Here is a 15,856-nt window from a genome sequence, read left to right as displayed (position 1 = left end):
GCGGGCCGAAGCTGCACGCGGAGCCCCCAGGTCCACCGTTGGGAGCACGTCCGTTATTCTTTTGTGAGCCGCGGAAACCCGGGACGTAACCGTTGGGTGCCTGCGTCCCGGTGGATCTCGGAACTCGGGGTCCCGGCCGCTCGTCGTGTAGCTCGGCTCTTCATGGCTGTCTAAAATTTTCTTCTGAGCTTCCCTTGGCTCTCAGCCAGTCGGTTTCCCTTGACCACCGTCTTCACCTGTTTCTCACTCGCATTAGGTGCTCCTCCTCATGCCCACCGTTTGTCTTCGCACTGAAAATTCCTGTTTTCTCGCCCTGTTCTTATACCTGCAACAGAGCCTAGATTTTTCCTGGCACGACTTAGCGTTAACTTAAACCTCCCTGAATAGCTAGCTATATTGCAGCGAAGTGGTTTTGCCCCTATTTATCCTTTGGCCGACCTGACAGTTGGTTGAAAACAATAGAAATAAAGATTCCCTGATAAAGTCTTGAAAAACTTGAAACTTTGGGACGGTGTGTCTTTGTTGTACTCGTTTGGCCAATTTAACGCCTGTGTGAAATTCTTGAACGTGTATATTCCATGTTTACTCTTGTCTTTTGGCGTAGCGTTCTTGCAGTGATTATTCTGAACTGTAATACATTCATCTTAGGTCCAACTTGTTAAAACACGTGGGTGTCTTTTTGAGAACATACCGGTATTAGGGGAAAGTTGATACATTCTGATTAAGAAGTGACTTGATCAGTCAAATTTAGTCCCTACTTTTTTCTAAATGGCATTGGACTTGAATTTTGAGAATAATGTGAGGAGTGAAAAACTAGATCATTTTCTGTTTGAATCAGAGTTTTAAAACCTGAGTAATTCCCCTTGGAGTGCTGCACCCACACAGTTTGGCAAAGTCAAATCTGTTGAAGTAAGTCATTTCTGGCTTCATAGCTTATAAATTCTGCATAAATATTTCACAAATGAAAACCAGTTGTGGGAGAATTTTTTTGTGGCTTAAGTTCATTTTCCCCACTCTAATAACTGATAGGAAAATGTCTTTGCAAGTCGTTGATACTTCCCCATAGATACAAGAGAAATGGGGGAAACACCTAATTAGGCAGCCTAGCTTCTGAGTCACAGATCTGTAAATGTACATTATCAAGTGAAGAGAGCTGGAAAGGGTTTTTAAGACTGTCAGGAAGGGCGGTAGGTGTGAGAAAGCATTGAGATGCGCCTAAATGCTATCCTACATGCTATCCATAAATAGCTTTTAAAACTTGCCCCTGAGCAGGTGGCCTGTTAGACAGGCCTCAAGTTTCCTGTGGTGGGAGGTACTCTTGCCTTCCACTGTAGCTGCGGAGTATCTTAGGACTAGACATGTAAGGACACTGCAGTATTGGCTCTAGCTTGCTTGTACTTGGTGCTAAAGGTGAAAATCAATTTAAGAGGACAGGTTAAATTGCAGTTTCAGAGCCATGGGCTCTAAAGGTAGAGATTATTTCACTACTTTTATTCTGAATTGGGCTCCTGAGTGTTCCCTCTGAACTTCTAGAGTCCTTTTGTTTTGGCAACACTACAGATTAACATCACTAATCAATCTGGTATTTCTCTTACGCAGTGTTTGGGTGCTTTTACCCTTCCCGCTTCCAAAGGCTGCGGCTATGCCTTGCACATGGAATCATTGTTTGGTTTTTTGGCTCATCAAAAAATGAAGTGGCAAGCACTGACAGAGAAGTTGTGAGGTAGTGCTTGAGCTTTTCAAGTGTCTCCAAAGCTCCAACTTTATACAAAAAGCTTCCAGTCTACAGTGGAAATGAATGTGAACAACTACAGAAGAAAAAACAGAAGAAGACTCATAAGAGCTGTGCAGAGCTTTCTAGAATCTCCAAGAAGTCAGAGCTCCCAAATGGCTGAGTAGATGTGGTGACAAATATCCTGCAAGGACTATGTGCTCTGGCCACCCGAGGAGGACAGAGATGGGGACTGTTAGCCACACGCTTGATGTCGCCTTACCTACCTCATTTCCTAATGGTGCATTTCCTGAAACCGCCCTTCAGTGCTCCAACTGAGTTTTAAGAGCATGTGGTTTAGGAAGGGGCACCTGCGGAGTGGGTGAGGGGGCGCAGGTGGGAGAAGAAAGGATGCGAGTTAGAAGGTGCCGGCTGGCTTTTTGCCTGCTTTGTTCAGAGTGTCTTATTTAGTGATTATTGGGAGGCTAACTTACATCCAATTCTACCGTTTCTATTTCTAGCAGCTCAGGCATGATTCAGGCACTGCACTCATGCTAAATAATTTCTCCTACCACAAACTAATTCAGCTGCCTCATGAAATTGCCTTTTGGTTACTTCTAATGTCTAGTTCTTTTGAAGCTACTTCAAGTAGGCAGTTGGTGCTCTGCATCAGTTATGGCGCGGAGGGTGTTGGAGTTGGGCAGGGCTGGTCCAGTCTCTTCAAGGAAACCCGCTGAGCGGAGCTGCCCACAGTCACAGCGGAGGGAGCCACGGAGCTGCGCTAGAGCGGGCGTTTCCAGCCTTTTGTTAGGCTGCAGAGTCTGTAAGTACTGCGTGTAGGACCCCGTGCCAATTCAGAGCCTTGCTGAGTTTCCAGTAAAACATTTCGAAAAATCAGGGTGAAAATTCATGTTTCTGCGTCTAAATGTGTTGCCCTTAGCTTGGATTAGTGCAAGTTAAATGAGTGGAGGTGTGTACATGTTTTCTTAAATATTTAAACTATAGTTATTCTTGCTAGATGTGGACGCTGAAATTGACCTATTAAAGGGAAACTTTTAGGCCCCCAAATCAATGCATATGTGAGATTTGGAGCTTAAATTATGGTGAAATGGCCTATGTGTTTATTAAGCTAACATCATTTATGCAACGTTTTATATCCTTTTATGAGGTCTTAGTCAAATTCTTTTTCTGAGGCTTAAGTGGTTTATTATAGTAAGTGAGTCTGGTTATTGTCCATAAGTCTAAAGAAAGTTGAAATCTTTAATGATAGATTAGCCTCGTTTTTCTCGACTTCACTATTAGAATGCCCCTTAAAGACGTTAAATCAATTTACTTGTACTGCAGTTGCTCCTGCCACCTGCCCATCCAAACGAATGCAGCACGCATGCTCAAACAGAATGAGTAGAAAATTCTCGTTCATTCATGGTAACTTTCACAGCTATACTTGTTTCATAGCATACTTGTCGCGGAATACGAAAGACAGGGTGTGTCTAGTTCCCCGGGCTGGTGGGTGTGAGAAGCTTTGTGTGGTGGGCTGGACAGTTACCTGTCCCCGGGGAGTGGGCAGAACGGGAGCTTTCCCTGTTGGTTAGAGGCCCGAGTGGAGGGCTGGCGGAACCCAGCAGTTCTTCCCCGTTGTGAGCCCTGGCTTTGCGGCCCGGAGGAGGACGAGGGGCCCGCGGGACGGGGGAGATAGGCTGTGAACAGACAGCCCAGAGGCTTGTCTCAGTTCTAGTTGTCCTTGGGAGTTTGCAGGCCACAGCGCACAATCCAGTGCGTGGCTTTCTTTTTATAATGTTAATTTCTATGTGGAAAGGGAATAAATGAAAATAAGTCAGGTGATAAATTCATAACTATTGGGAACAAGCCCCTAGCACTCAGTACAAAAGCTATTTTTAGCTTTGGACATTCATCTAATTAACCAGTTAATGCACTGAAACTGAGGTTTGCTCTATACTCGATTACTAACATCATGGGCTACTTTGTTTTTTATGAGCCATTCCTCCTTCAGAGTTCCCACTTGAACTTGAGGATTAATAGTGGAAATTGCTTTGGAGTTTCAGGCCTTGGAAGGCAGAATAGCTGCAAAACTGATGGGTGGGAAGAGCAAACTGGAGTCCTCAAAACGTGGGCCAGGTCCTGGTTGTGCCGTTTGTCACCTGTGTGATGTCAGCAAAGTCCTGTAACCTCTGCTCTTCCTTCCCTCAGCCATGAAACAAGCCCAGTACTGCCAGTCTTCGTGGGTTATAGGAGTCGGTAGTAATGGTAAGTAAGATGCCCAGCTTGGGCAGGCAGTGTGTGTGCTCACCAGGTGTGTGCCCCTCACCTTTTCCCTGCCACTCACATCTCAGCTTCTGTGCTTGTGCTTTATATCCGGGCACTGCCAGCCTTGGGGCTAATGCTTACAGGTGCCCCAGTGCTCGCTGGGTTTCTTTTTTTTTTTTTAAAAAAGATGTAGGTAACTGTAGTGGCGCTTTCTTTTTCTTTTTCTTTTTTTTTTTAATTGGGGAAGGGGAACAGGACTTTATTGGGGAACAGTGTGTACTCCCAGGCGTCCTTTCCAAGCCAAGCCATTGTCCCCCCAATCTCAGTTGTGGAGGGTGCCGCTCAGCTTCAAGCCGTTGTCCTTTCAGTCTTAGTTGTGGAGGGCGCAGCTCAGCTCCAGGTCCAGTTGCCGTTTTCTAGTTGCAGAGGGCACAGCCCACCATCCCTTGTGGGAGTCGAACCGGCAACCTTATGGTTGAGAGCCCGCACTCCAACCAACCGAGCCATCCGGGAGGCAGCTCAGTCCAAGGCACCGTGTTCAATCTTAGTTGCAGGGGGCGGAGCCCACCATCCCTTGCGGGACTCGAGTTGAACCAGCAACCTTGTGGTCACTGGCCCACGTGGGAATCGACCCGGCAGCCTTCAGAGTTAGGAGCATGGAGCTCTAACCTCCTGAGCCACCGGGCCGGCCCTCGCTGGGTTTCTTAGTGGCCAAGAATTCATTTGTTAGCCAGACTTTTTTTTTTTTAAAGAGATTTGTCATCAGTGATAGGTTTTTAATCTCTCTTGAGCCAGGTGGATTACTATCTATTAAAAGTAAAATAAACAACTTGCTTTTGTGTTTTCTGTGTCAATCAGAACTCAGTTTCTCAATGTTGGAGCTCTTTTTGCAAGTGTGTCTACCGTGTTTCCCGAAAATAAGACCTAACTGCACAATCAGCTCTAATGCATCTTTTGGAGCAAAAATTAATATAAGACTGGTCTTGTTTTACTATAAGACCAGGACTTGTATAATATAATACCTGGTCTTGTATTAATTTTTGCTCCAAATGATACATTAGAGCTGATTGTCCAGTTAGGTCTCATTTTTGGGGAAACATGGTATATCTGAGATCCAGCTGCAGGTGTCTTACGAGTCACTTTTCCCCTTGGGACACAGAGGTGCTTTGGCTAGAGAGGGTAAACCCAAGAAGCCTTGGCAAGGGTGTTGTCACAGTGAGGTCTACAGCTGCCACCCCGGGTGGGAGACAGGTAAGAGGAGACCGTCAGCCTCTCCTTTCCACGCTCCTGGGAACCACAGTCCACTTCAGAGTTGCCACCAAACTTCCCTCGTGCTCTTTAGGGCACAGTTCTGTCCTCCCTTAGGTCATGTACAATTTTGCACCTGGAATTGAAAGGAAGGAGTGGGGAGGAGGGACTTCATTATGTCGTAAACTGCCATCCTGTTACCATCCGAGGAATATATTGGGAGTGTCCTTGCACTGTTTCGCTTAGGTGGCAATGTCGTTGTTGCAAGAAGAAGACCTTGGATTGCCTGAATCTTCCTAGTGACTTTCCGACCAAATCATCTGAAGGCAGTGCTAGCCTTGCCATGGTTTGAGGCTAGCGACATCCCCGATACCACCTTCTCTGCCATCTCCTCACCCTCTCCTGTGTCACACTTAATCTACAGTCTTCTCTCTGGTGTGACCTAAGCCACACCAGACTCCTGGTTGACTTGAGTTAGCACGGCCTCTTTATATGTTAGCCTTGGTCGCTCCACTTGCCCTTCATTTCCATGTCTTTTCAGCTGACATATCCTGGTCCTTGTAATTCCTTAGGCAGCACCACAACTGGAATCTTAAACTCCCAGTATCCCCTCCTCTCCAACGCTCACACCTTCTCCCGTTAACCCCTTTATTTCAGCCTCAGACCCTCCTAATCCCTCTTCTGTCCCAGACCAGCACGCCGTGGTTGATCACAGCATCCACAGCTTCCCGTACTGCTTACGTCTGATGCAACTTCGCCCGTGGAACCACCCACTTCTGTCTACTTCTGAAATCCTGGGACCTACTGGAGGGAACACCACTCATGTATGTAGATTTCTGTCATGCCTTGTTCATGGTCTCCAGCATCAGCTGAGTGTCGTGTCACGTGACAGTTCTTTTCACCTGTCCTGACTCAGCCTCCCTCCCCCATTTTGCTCAGCAAATTCTCTGAATCACTCTCCCTGAAGGCCTTACGAATCTGCTTGGTCCACCTCCCCATCCCTCTGCAGTAGCTCAATTCCATTGCCTCCCACTGATAGGAAATTGGAGGGATCAGAATTGATTTCCTCCCACGCCAACATCTCCCCTACACGTTAACCAATAAGCTCCCTCCATTCGCAGGCCAAGCCTCTACCCGTGCTCTCATCCATCTTGTTCCTCGAGTCCCTGTGCATTCGCTTGTCTTCTCCCATGGACCTGCCACTTTCTCTGGCTCTCTTCCTTTGGATTAAGTCTCTCCTGGTCTTTAAAATCTCTCTCAAGCCTCAAAAATCTGTGTCTCCCTCTAGCCATTGCCTTGTCCCCTTCCATTCTCAGCTAAGCCTCTTAAGACCAAGTCTATCTCAATAGTCTACCTCATCTATTCAACCTGGTACTGGGTCTGCGGCAGACATTCCATCATCGGCCTGGGGTGGTGCCCAAACAGGTGAAGACTTCTGACCTTGCTGACGATCCTCTCTTAACTCTTGACATCGTCGGCCTCTCTGACCCTGGGACTCCCACCTTGGCTGTCTTAGCCATTCTCCTTTTTCTTCATCTTCTCGCTTCTGACTTCTTCCTCTTGCTGCTCTCCTTGCTCTGCACATTCTCCTGGGTCATTTGATCCACTCTTGTGGCTTCAGCAGGCCCCTGCGTGCTGACTGTCCTTAGCTTCTGTGTCTAGCCTGGATTCTCTCCGAGCTCCTAACCCACGTCCCACGATTCCCGCTCCCCCTCCTCAGTGTCCCCGGGCACGTCCCGCTCACCGGGCAGCCCGGCCTTCTCTCTCTCTCCTCCTATGCCCTCTTCTCCAGCAGTCTCTCTCACACATACATCCAGCTGCCCAGGACTGAAATCAGGAAATCATCTTTGACTCCGTCACTCCCTCGTCCCCCGTGGAGAGCCACCAAGTCCTGATGAGTTTACATCCTTGATATTTTTCAAACCAACCTCTCCATCCTGCTGCTGCTGTCCTCGTGTAGGCCCCAGCCCTCACCTGGACGTCTGCCACGCAGTTGTTCCAGCTGCCTCCAGTCTCCTTCCCGAGGTGCTCCTGAATTTGTCTAGCAGGTACATGGGACCCACCAGTCCCCTGTTCGAGCTTCCGGGCTTTCAGGATGGACCTGCTCCTCGGCAAGGCGTTCCTAAACCTTCTGGCCTCTGTGCTCCTGCTACCCCCAGACATACACATGTGAGAGTTCTACCTTTGTTTTCACACTTCATTTTCCTAAAGTATCCTTTCCCACCTCCTCAACTTGACTCCTCTTCCAAAACAGCTCAGATGACATCTCGAGGAAGCTTTCCTTGGACGGGTATTTCCGTGGCGTTCTGCCTGAACTGCAATCATTGTTCTTATTATAGTGAAAGTGGTGTTAATGTTTCTGCTTTCCCACAAAACCACACACTCTTTCAGGGCGGGGACAGTGTTTCGTTTGCCTCCTGTTCCCAGAGGGAAGTAGGGCCAGCCCTGCCGGACACTCAGTGGGCCCGACCCCCGGTGACTTCCTGCCCTCCTCCACCCTCCAGCAGGTAGAATAAATTCCAGGACCCTGAGCTGGCCTGGAAGGAGACTTGGCAAAGCAGAAGCAGTAGGAGTTTTGAAATCAGACAGACCTGGATTTGAATTTTGTTCCACCATTTATTAGCTAAATGATCTTAAGTGAGTTTCTTAACCTCTCTGGGCCAGTTCCTTTATCTGTACAGTAGGAATATTACCGTTCAAGATTGCTATAACGTGAGTGAAATAATATATACAAAGCTCCTGGCGTATAAGGGTGCTAAATCAATTCCCTCATCTCTTACTGTTCTCTCCCCTCCTGCTCCCTCCCGACCCCCTCTCCGGACATCTGGCCTCACAGAAGTTTCATTGTCAGTGAATATGCCCCTTTGATTTCATACGCCCCTCTAAGGAGGCCTTCCTCAGATCCAGGAGACTCTACTTGGTTCAGAGTCTGCCTCAAGGAAAGCCCAGATCCTCCCATTAGAAACAATCCCTGTCCTGGTCTCCTGTTCCCACAGTGTGGAATTGTCCTAACTCACGACTCAGGCAGCTGTCTTTTCATTACTTGTATGTAGTTCCTGGATTGGAAGCTTCTGGAATGCCTGGATGTTTCTTCTCCTTTTTTGTACTCCATGCTTCTGAGCACTCAGGGCTGGAACATACTGCGTGTTAAATAAGTGAAGGTTTAGTTTGTTGGGGGCTGGCAGGACAGGAAAGTGCTGCTTCACCGGGCTAAACAGTGTTGTTACAACACTTATCTTAAGGTAACCTACCTCCGGGAGCTCTGCATTTTAGCTTACTTGTCTTTAGCAGGTTTTGAGTGATACGAATTTGCAAGCAAATAAACAACTGTCTGGAAAGTAGACTCAATTCTAGAAAATTCATTTCAAACGGTGAAAAGTCATCAATCTTGGAATTAGTTTATAAGGTGAGGGAAATAAAGAATATTGCTCGCCCTGGACTACATGAGAATGATGTACATATCTAATTATTTCCCAGAAGCATTATTCAAAAAGAAAATCCTTTAAGTAGACCGTGCTCTGGAAAGGTAATCGTATTTTGACCTGCTCAGATGAAGCGGACACAATTTTTCATCCAGTGCTCTCCAAGCAAAAGTTGTTACAAGTAAAACCCTGTGATAGCAGCTACCACCACAGAGCACCCATATAAAACAACTGTTTCCTGTCAGAATAAATGCCTCTTTGATGGATGTGTTAATGCGGTGGGTAGCAGGTGACACTGCTATTTGTGTTACAGGCAGGTAGAGGCGTGTTAGAGATTTGCCCACATCTCTTCCAGCGCTGAGGAGTAAGTCTGCTTGGACTCCGCTCCTCCCTTGCCTTCCCCACCTCCCACCCCCAAACCATTGACTTCTAGGTGCAGAGCTCACTCGATGAGAGGATAGAACCAATCCAGTTCTGGCTGCGATGGGAAGTAGGAAGCCCTGTCCCGCACTGAGCTCACTATGTCCAAATTCGTTAGACCTCATCTCTCAGTGTTCGGAGTTGCAAACCAGCCACTGCTTGCTTTCACACATGTACAGCTTTTAAGTCATACTCCCCACCCTGTATTTGAACTGCTGTTTTAGGATCCAGATTTAGTGGCTGGCATCTCACATGCCCAACGTAACACGTAAATCCTTATCTTATTTGGTCTGTCTGTCGTAGGACCCTGTTGAGATGGGGGTGTCTTGACGCGTCCAACATGTTGTCCTGCCAGCTTGATGGCAGCTCACTCTCAATGTCGCTCTCAAATAAACGGGTTGTGTCATAAACACCTTCTAGAAACCTCCGAGAGGAATGATTGAGTACCTCACTATATGTCATGGATGAATGTGCATCTGTGTAGCAAAACGTATGGGGTCCCTATGACATTCATTGTTGCCTGGTTAACAGCTGCTCTTCTCCCAGTACCCAGTGCTCTTTCCTGACAGCCCCACTTTCTTCTTGTCAGGTAGTAGTGGAAATCTGACCCCTTGTGGGGTGGGGGTGGAACTACCTTAGCTTGGGGTGGGGGGGATTGGCTAAGCAACCATATCTTATTTCCTTTAGTCAGTGATTAATCGAAGAAGGAGTAGGGGAGAATGTGACCCAATTCTGGCCCATGAAACGTGAACTAAAATGTGTTCTAGAGGCTTCCCTTCCCTAATAAAAGATAGAGCCTCAAGAGGAGACAGCCCCTCTTCTTCCTTCCTGCCCCCAAACTGGCGTGACGGCTGGGGCTGTGGCAGCCCTCATAGGACTGAGGGAAAGGCTAAGAGAAGTGCAGGGTCACTGGTCAGACACTGTGGAGTGTGAACCGCAGCCACCACTGGGCTTGTGTCAGTCATTGTGGGGTTGTTGGGCATGGTCCCGCAGGTCAGGCTGCAAGGAGCTCCCTCTGGGAATGAGGGGTGCAGAGTGGGTGGAGGGGATGGGGCATAAGCGGGAGTTCCTCTTGTGTCTGAAGTGATTCCTCTTGGTAATGCCACGGTCCATCATGTGGAATCCATGGCCTTTTATAAATCTAGATTTTGTATGTGATGGTTTTTAATTTTGTAAATAGTTTTAATATAAAAACTCATAAAATAATAAGCAAAAATGTAGGACATTTGTGTACATTGTATAATCCCAACTTCTTGGGGGGAAGGTATAGAAAAAATTGGAAAGTAAATAATGTAAAAACAATGTAGTTTGGGTCTGGGGACTAGGATTTGGGGTAATTGGTTTCTTTTTTTATTGTGGTAAGATACGTATAAAATCTACCGTATTAACCATTTTTAAATGCACAGTTCAATGGTATTAGGTACAGTCACACTGTTGTGTAGCTGTCACCACCATCCATCCCCCAAAACTCTTCATCTTGCGAAACTGAAATGGTTCCATGAGTCACTAACTCCCAATCATCCTCCCTGTGACCCCTGGCACCCACGGTTCACTTTCTCTCGTGATGAATTTCACTGTTGTCCATACCTCACTTGGATAAGTGAGTCACGCAGTTTGGCCTTTTGTGACCGGCTTATTTCACTTAAAATGTCCTCAAGGTCCATCCATGTTGTAACTAATGTCACAACTGCCTTCCTTTTTAAGGTTGAATAATACTACATTGTGTGGATGGCCCACATTTTGCTTATCCATTTATCAGTGGACACTTGGGTTGCTTCCACCTTTTGACTGTTGTGAATACTGCTGCTATGAATGTGGGCGTACAAATACACATGTAATCAGGAAAAAAGGTAGCAAGGGAAGAAGCTTGTGGAAGCCAAATCATCTATTTTGAATTTATGCTGCTTTTTCCATCGTTTTTCATTTTGTATCAGATCTTTCGGGTCCTTTCGCCAACTGTAACATTTCCCTACTAGAAGGAAGAATTACAGTTGGAAGCTTTCTCCCACTTAAAAACCTAATAGTAGTGAAGTAATTAACTGTTTTCAAGTGCTGTACCTACTTCCTTCTCTGGTAAAGAGTAAGTTCTTTAACTCCTCACCTAGAGGAGAGTGTGGCCTACTCCTCCGGCTCTGAAATGTCCCTGGAGTCAGTCGCTGTTCCCATAGCCCCAGGCCTGTCTTCATTGTGCTGGCCCTTCCCAAGTCAGCTCTTGGGCCCTGGTCTCTTCTACTCAGAACTCCTGTGCAAGATGGCCCTGGCGCTCACGCCGGCCTTTCTGTGTGACGCGGAGGTGCCGCCCCTCCCTGCCTCTCCTTCCCACCGTCTTCCTCCCCAAGCTTCACCTCAGGATGCTGGAGCCTTCAACTTGCGCCTCACATGCCTGCTCAGTACTCTAGCTGCACACAAGCCCTCCCACCAGTGGGACTGCTGTTACCCAAGCTTCAGGCTTTGAATGTGCTTGTGCATATGTTGAAACCTCCCCCCCCTTCCTTCCCCCCTCTTCTCTCTATTATGTGTTTATATAGTATCTGTGTTACGTGAACCTGAGGAAAGGAAGCGAGGACACACGCTCATAAGTTAATAATGGTTACCTTAGGCAAGGCAAGGGAGAATAAAGAATTAAAGACAAACTTATCTACTGAACTCTGAACAAGTGCCCGGAAGCTAGCAGCGCGGAGGACTCGGGCAGGCCACATCTGAGTCCTAGGAAGGGGACTGAGAAGTGTATCAGGCTGTTCCCGTCACACTCGGTGCGAGTTGGAGACTGCTTCCAGAAGCATGGTATCTCTTATGTTTACAGTACATGAAACAGTTCTTACATGCAGGAGAAGGAACAGAGTCACCCCTCGTCACTAATGTTTCTCACTCTCCGTTTGACTGCAGCTGTGCCTCCCTTTCTCTCTGTGCACTCTTCCTCTCTTCCTGTTTTTCTCTCCTTTCTGTATCATGTCCCGACTTCTTCCTGTTTGTCACTTTTCCCATCCCCCATGTCTTCCCTCCCTCCTCTGCTTCACTCAGCTCCTCTCTCTTTAATGTAGTTAGTGTATACATTTCACATTTGTTCTGTTTATCGGCTGTGGCTTTATTTGTTAATAGAGCCAGTAGATGGGTTATGGTTTGGAGCTTCCCCGTCCCCCAGAAAAAGTCCAGCCGTTTTTTCAGTCAGTGGGCTTTTATTGATTTTTCTCACCTTGGATCAATGATCTACAGAAAAGTTCCCACCACCCTGTGTAATACAGGCCAGGGAAGGACTCCCGGAGCCTCTGAGCTGTGTGTGTGCAAAACTGAATCCTGGCCCGCTCGCCCACTCCAATGCTGCCATTTTTTATTTTCCCGCCACTGCCTGACCCACACACTGCGTGAACCGAAACCTAGGAATCAGGTCTCTGAAGTTTTTCTCCACCCTCCAGCCTCTTTGCTGGGAGGGAGATGAACTGCTGCCTTCTTTCCTGAGCTGGTTCCAGGACTAGAGACCAGCAAGATAAAAACTGTTTCCCAGACACTATGGTAACTGGGCTTCTGGGTGAAAACTGGGTTCCTTCAGCCAGATGCCCAATTTCAGAAGGCTGGAGTGGAGTAGGCTTGGGTGTGTGCAAGTTGTGGATGAAAAAGGCTCTGATAAATCTGTCAAGTCCAATGACCGAAAGTAACCTCACAGGGTGACTTGATCACAGTCCCTAACTGGGGAGCTCATGGTGGGCAGTCAGCCCCAGCCCCGTAACTCTCTCAGTAAAGGGCTCATCTTTGCCTTAAGCAGCTCTGTCCATGTTTGTGTGCATCTAGGTTCACACGCCTTTGAAATGCCCAGTGAGGTCTTTTGCAGACCCCTTGGAGGCATAACCACCCTCAAGGGAGCACATGATCTTGTTAATTATCCTGTAATCCCATCCTGCCTGCTTCCTCCCACCTTCCACAATCTTCCTTAGTTGCAAATGTATAAAAGAAACTGCAAAACTGTCACTCTCCGGAGCATTTGAGATCTTGCTGCCTGGCTTATGTTGTCAGTTTGGCTCAAATAAACTCGTACAAATTCTCTACAGGTTTGGACGTTTCTTATACCAACAAAGTATATGCAATGTGTAAATTACAGGCTCAGTTTAAAGTAGGAAGTGACAGTGCCGGTTATTTAGTTTGCACCTTCCCTGGCATTCTTTTCCAGGTGCTGGGAGGCATTTTGCAGCCGTAGGCACCCTGCTCTGATCCCTGGGTCACCACCCCATGGGGCTGCACACCCTGAAGCCATCCTGGCCGTGGCCTACTTCCCCCCGCCTTCCGGAGCTCCCTGACCTGTGCTCTTCCTGGTGGCTTAACCATTCCTGGATCTCTGCCCCTTTGTTTGCAGTCTATCCAGTGATTCCGTAAGCTCTTAATTCTGTGTTAGCCCTTGTCAGTTTAAAATATCACCACTGCAGAGAGCCAGCCAAGGACTGAACGTTTGTTTCCCCCTCCTCCCAAATTCTCATGTGGAAACTTAATCCCCAATGATACTAGCTTGAGGTGGTATAAGGTTTTAGGAAGTGAGGCCTTTGGGGTGATTAGGTTATGAGGGTGGAGCCCTCCTGAATGGGATTAATGCCTCTATAAGAGACCCCACAGAGCTCCTCTGCTCCTGCTGTGAAGACAGAAAAAAGGGTCATCTGTGACTGGAAGAGAGCTGCCACCAGAACCCAACCATGCTGGCATCCTGATCTCAGACCTCCGGCCTCCAGGACTGGGAGAGAAGTAGCTGTTGTTGGTAAGCCACCCAATCTGGTACTTTGTCACAGCAGCCGGACCGGACTAAGGCAGAGCCTTTCCTTACTGGGGCTGTTACCGTTCCCCTCCCCCACAGTACCTGTGTGCTGTTGGTGCCTCGTTTCTCCCCAGTGTTAGACTGAAAGGTCCTGAGTGTGGGTGCCGTGTGCCTCCTACAAGCCTTCATCAGTGCTGGCTGAACACAAGCCTGAGGAGTGGGTGGGGGCCGCACCGCCCAGCAGCGCACTCCAGGCTGCGTGGTCAGCCAACAGCTATCCCCAAGCCTTCCAGGCAGGGCAGAACTGGCACTGCCACTTCCTCCTTTAATTTCAGCCTGTAATTTACACATTGCATATGCCTGGGGTTGGCTTAAGCTGGCCAGGCCCCTGCCTCGAACCAAGTTGCTGGGTGGTTTTACAAGGTTCTGATCCCACAAACAACCCAAACCTTTCATCCCGGAATTCGGGAACTCTCTGTTGGGACCAGGGTCATGGGTGTGACTGTCCTACGGGCAGATTTCTCAGCCTACCTGAAGGACAAAGCGCTTTAAATGAGCTTGGAATGTGCATCAGCCTAAAAGTTGAAAGACAAGTATGTGCTCTTTCTGGAGTGGAGCAACTGTCTCAAGATCAAGGGGAGGCAAGGAAGCCGCAGGATTTGCAGGACAAAGGGGATGGATGACTCCCGGGCTATGACTGGGCAGTTACTTCCAGTGGGGATCTGCCCTATTTGGTTTCATAATGACCTCGAAGTTGGTGGTAGACACAGAGCTGGGATAGAGTGTGAAGAAACGGAGATTGACGCCACGAGCAAGAGAGAAGTAAGCCGGGCAGCCTGTGCTTGTGTTCACTCGTGGGCTTGTGGGTCTGTGGCTTTGGACCTGCGTTTCAGGCCCAGCTCTGTCTGACTTTCCTAGTGTAGCTGGGAAATGCTGCAGGAGACAGCCTCGCTCCGATAGCGCTTTGACAGGATGAGCTGGGCGTCTCCAGTGCCTGCCCCTCCAGCTCTCAAATGCTTTGCTTCTGTTGCTGCATCTTAAATGCTATCGGTGCTGGGAACCCACTAGGAAGAACCTATTCAGTCCTTACTCCTCAGCTGCTGTGTGACCCTGGAGAAGTGACCTAACCCCTCTGAGCCCCAGTGGGGAAAGAGGCCTGGCTTTGAAGGGGGTTGTGACCTGACTTGTCCTACTTGTGTCCTATCATGAGTGCCAGCACCTCTGTTTGGAAGCACAGAGCAAAGGGGGAGGGGCGAGCAGTAGCCACAGTCAGGGACCTGAATTCCTGTCTGCTGCCAAATCCGAGTGAGCTTGGGCAAGTCCCCTCTGGGTTGAAATGGACTTAGATCTCGTAACAACAACAACAAAAAAGCCACAACGTGGCCCATTTCTGCTAGTTCCTACGTGGGCTTTTGTCTGTAACGTGCCCTAGCACGTGGGGGTTCAGGACCCAGGGTGGAGACTGCAGAGCGAGGAGCACTCCTCAGCAGGACCAGCCCGGGATCTAAGCTGCTTCTGTGGTTGGGGTCATCTGGCTGTGGAGGCCATCATGGAGACGGCCATCAGTTGGGAGGCTGGTCACTAACTTACCCAGGAGCTCGTGAATGCCAGTGAACAGAGACCTCTCTCATCCTGTACCTTGCCAGAGCCAGCAGAGCCCAGAAAATGCAGGAAACAGTACTTGACCCATATGTAAGCAGGCAGTCATTTGCATTGAAAGGTCTAGCCCAGGCCCAGCAGATGTGTGAGCAGGTGCTGTGCTGTGGCCAGGTGCTACTGCCTGCTGTGGGAAGCCGTGGCAGCGGGTGCGGGGGGCTTTGGTGGCAGTGACAGCTGGACCTGGCTGGGGCTCTGTCGGAGTGGGCCTTGCAGGAGGGTGCTTGGTAAGCTGAAGAGGCTGGTAGAACAGCACTGGGGTGCAGCACTGAGAAGCACAGAATGGTGGGCGTTGGGAGCCATGGAGACACAGTCTCAGTGTACCAGGGCCCACCTCAGGAGCATTGTCTCAGGAGCATGGGCAAAGAAGGGATTGAAGCTTTGTTCTCACTCCAGAGA

The sequence above is a fragment of the Rhinolophus sinicus genome, chromosome 3, assembly GCF_057876585.1.
Source record: "Rhinolophus sinicus isolate RSI-liver-muscle chromosome 3, RSI-T2T, whole genome shotgun sequence".
Lineage (NCBI taxonomy): Eukaryota > Metazoa > Chordata > Mammalia > Chiroptera > Rhinolophidae > Rhinolophus > Rhinolophus sinicus.
Note: the sequence above shows the minus strand (reverse complement) of the source record.